The sequence below is a fragment of the Condylura cristata genome, unplaced genomic scaffold (genome assembly GCF_000260355.1).
Source record: "Condylura cristata isolate star-nosed mole 26May11 unplaced genomic scaffold, ConCri1.0 scaffold00037, whole genome shotgun sequence".
NCBI lineage: Eukaryota > Metazoa > Chordata > Mammalia > Eulipotyphla > Talpidae > Condylura > Condylura cristata.
Window position 1 is genome coordinate 2,594,475 of NW_004567138.1, and position 4,515 is coordinate 2,598,989.

Sequence of the window (4,515 nt, forward strand, 5' to 3'; positions counted from 1 at the left end):
AAAAAAAAAAATCATTTCTCAGTGGAAGTTTTCCAACTACCTAAACAATAATCTTGCCAAAAAGATCCTATATAAGCCATTGTAACTTAAGAGAAAATATAGAGGGCAGAGGAACATTCTAAGTGACATGTGGGGATACAATCAAGACTGCAGGAAACTCAGGACATACCTTTAATGAAAATAACAATAATGAGAAGTGTATAAAGACTGAAACTTCATTTTGAGACACTTAAGACATTCCTCAGGAACTCCCCTCCCCCCCCCAACACACACTGGCTGTTAAGAACAACAAAAACATTTCAATGAAGCCTATACATTGCAACTTAATTGCATTTAGATTGATTGCAACTTTCATTGGAATTTTTGAAGTTTCATAAGTCTAAGTCTATCTGCTTGAAAGTTATTCTCTGTGGGATGTGCCTTGAAAATTCTGGTCACCTTCATAACACACAATCCACAGCAGTGTGGTTGAGAAATAACCCAATGCCAGATACCTAAAGCCCATCCATTTCAAGTTTGGGATGGGTACAGGAACCATGTATATTTAATGCTAGGTGGGGCCTAAGGCATTTCATTTTACATGGAATACTTGTCTTCCCGGTACCACTTAGAGAATGCACTATCTTATTGTCACCCCGACTTGTAATTGCCAACTCTGACAACAGTCAGTTTTCCACTCATACTGACATTGCTCCTAGACCTCTATTCTGTTCTATTGGACTTTGTGTATGTATGTCAACAGACATTAAACAGTCATGACTAAAATAACCCCATAATAAGCATCTAAATCGTGTTTTGTTTTGTTTTGTTTTAAAGATTTATTTATTTATTCATACAGAACTGGGGTACAGGCCAGAGATGCGGAGGATGAGAGGATTAGACCGAGTGGGGAGCAGAACAGGCAGATCGAGGAAGTACACTGCTGAGGGGAACAGCAGGCGGGTCAGGAGAGGTCTGCCGCACCATGTGGGTCACCTCCGGGGCAGGCAGGGATCGAACTCATGCGGAAGTGGCATTAGCTTCTTAGTGCTGTGCTTTAACCCACTGCGCCACCAGGGAGGGCCCTTGTTTTGTTTTTTTAACCTTTCTATACACTTGATAGTATCAAACTATCCTGTTGGGATTCTGGCATACATAAAAACTGATTTTAAGAGTATTATTTAGATGTTAAGTCTTCCCCTGAATAAACATAGAATAGTTATTTTTTCATTGTTGAGGTCTTATTTTATGGCATTCAAAATATTCCTGCCCCCCAAATAAAACTAGAAATAATCCAAATGCTCATCAACTGGCAAATGAATAAAGAAAATGTGGTATATCCATTCAATGGAATAATTTAAAAAGGAATGAAATGTTGATACGGACCACAAGATGAATGAATGAACCTTGAAAGCATGATGTTAAGTGAAAGAAGTCATTTGTCAACAGTGACACATTCTATGATTCCAGTTATATAAAATGTCTAGGGAAATGGAATTGAGATACAAAAGCTATTGTGAATTTTGTTGAAAGTAACACTGAGGTTAAGAAAATATTCATATTTTAAGAGAGGCATATGAAAATGTACAGGGTGTTTGGATGTCAAATATTCATTTTGAAAATATCTTGGCAAATGAAATAAAGGGGACAAATAAATAGATGCAATAAAAGAACCAATAAATAAATAAACACTATTGAATATGGATGTTAGTTTATTCTTTCTTCTTTGTATGTTTGAAATTGTACCCTATAAAAAGAAGAAAAAACAGGACGAAAAGAAAGATAAATTATCTGTGTGCTTTTATTATTTATGTATAACTGGGGTACAGACCAGAGGTGCAGGAGCGGTGAGAGGATTCAACAGAGGCAGAACAGGGAGGCGAACAGGCGGATCGTGGAAGTACCCTGTTGTGGGGAGCAACGGGAAGTGGGGGGATCAGGAGAGGGCTGCCACACCTTGTGGGTAACACCCCAGCTGGGAATGGAACTCTTGAACTGAAGCAGCTGTGGCTAGCTTCACAGGTCTGTGCCTTACCCCATTGCACCACCATAGGGAACCCCATTAGAAATATATATTTTTAAAGATATATTTATTTGTGCATACAGAGCTGGAGTGCAGGCCAGAGGTGCAGGGGCAGTGAGAGCATTCACCAGAGACAGAGTGGGGAGCAGAACAGGCAGACTGACGAAGTATACTGCTGAGGGGAGCAGCGGGCGGGTCAGGAGAGGTCTGCCACGCCATGTGGATCACCTCCAGGGCAGGATTAAACTCATGATTAAACTAGCTTTCTTCATGCTGTGCTTTAACCATTTCCCAGAAATATTTTTAAAATAAGTTTTGCAGAATTTTAAAACTCATTTAGCTTATATTAACTTTATTTTCATTTGATATTTCTTCCTTAAATATTACTCAATTATTTGAGACAATTTTGTTTAAATCTAACCTTCAAAATATTCAGAAAAGAAATATTATATACTTATAAATGTCATCCCATTAGAGTAATGTATTCTACTGGAAAGGTGTTTTACATTTGTAGATAAAGCAAATGTTGTTCAATGTGCTCTTACAAGTTATTAGGAAAATGAGTTAGACATATAAATAAAATGATAGAACTTTTAAGGTATATGAGGATTTTGAATTTAGAGGCTAAGAATTTACTATTTAATTCTTAAAGAAAAAATAAACCTGGATAATCAATCATTTCTGCATACAAACCCATTATTGAGACTATTGAAAATTCACATTGGCCTGCCCTGGTGGGACAGTGGGTTAGGATGCAGCACTGCAAACGAGCCGCAGCTGCTTCAGCCCACGTTGGATCCCTGCCCCGGAGGTGACCCACATGGTGTGACAGACCTCTCCTCACCCGCCCGCTGCTCCCCTCAGCAGTGTACTTCATCAGTCTGCCTGTTCTGCTCCCCACTCTGTCTCTGGTGAATTCTCTCATTGCCCCCTGCACCGCTGGCCTGTACCCCAGTTCTGTAAGCATAAATAATGAAATTAAAAAAAAAAAAAATCCCAACACCATTAACCTGTGCGCCTAGAATTCTATCCAAAGGACATACATAAAAACATTAAATCAAAAGGATATCTGCACTCCTACATTGACTGCAGCACTATTTACAAATAGGTAAGATATAGAAACACCCAAACACCCTCTCTTTCTTTATAGGTGATCTCACAGTGACCCATGTGATATTTGACATGTTGATGGCTGTGTCAAAAAATCTTCCACGTCCCATTCTGTGTACCCTTTAACTGAAAATAAAGAGCTTGACATCCTGAGATGGAGAAGTCACAAAAGTGGAGACTGAGTTCCCAAACTCTGATGGAAGGGAGCCCCATGAACTCTGGGCTGAAATGTGGGTGAGAAATAAATCCGTAGTATCACAGCCTTGACATTTCAGGGCCTGTTAAAGCAGCTAGTATTATCCTTTGTGATGTACGTTATTGCCTCATTTTGTTCTTATGCTTGCAAGTACTTAGTTTTCCGTTTTCCATTTTCCATTTTATATGTTTTGCCATGTGTCCAGGGGAGACACAGTTATCTCGGGAGATAAATTTGTAAGGCCATGTTCACCAGATCTGTGATTTTACATTTTGGATAATCTCTGTATAACACTTTCTATTCCCAATCATGGTATCAATCACATAGAAATGTGAAATGCTGTTGTCATTGTAAACTCATAGCAATGGTTCATGATTTTATCTCTACCGCTGCAGTAACACTCTGTTCTTGGAGTAGGGTGATTAGGAACTGTTGATTCATTTGCTGTTATTTTAGGAATATCCAGTAACAGATTTCCTCCACACAAATCTATCCATTTCAAAATGCTTGATGAAAGACATGTTCTTTTTGCTGTTTCTGCCAAAGCTCTTTAAAATATGCTATTGCTAGGCCAGTGGTGGATTCTCTTGCAAACTCCCCTCCCCCAGGTTCAATTTGTCTAATGCCGTAGGCTCTCCCGAAACATACTCAATCATCTGTATGTAACCAAGTCCCTGCATTGCAGGGGAGAATGGCCCTTGTTTTACTAGGGACATGAAGTCTGAATCATCTTGACCACTCAGGCTAGTCTCTCCCTGATGGCTTGAACATATGCCCGCTCTCCCTTTGACACACGGTGGCATCTCGAGAGCTTGCTAAATATGTCGTCTGAGATTTCTGTTTGGAGATAACAGCACAAGTAAATGCCTCTGCCTGTCAAGTCTGATTCTGTCACAAGCATCTCCTGCTGGGAACTTTTGAATTCAGGCTCTTTCACGCGTCCTCTCATATGTTTGCTTCAAATTGTTGGCATCATTGTTGAATTGCTTCCCCACAACAATTTTGCAGACCCCTTTGCTCTAAGGCACCCTTTCAGTGGGTGCTGGAAGGCCCCAGTAGAATAAATTCTCCTATAATGTTAGCACAAAAGGTTGCTCATAATCATCTCTGCATTTTCTCAGTTTTATACACTTTTCCCTTTTTGCCCTTCTCTTTCCCTTGAGTTGGCCACTGCCTTTCTTTCCTCTGCTTTGGCAACACTTTGTTT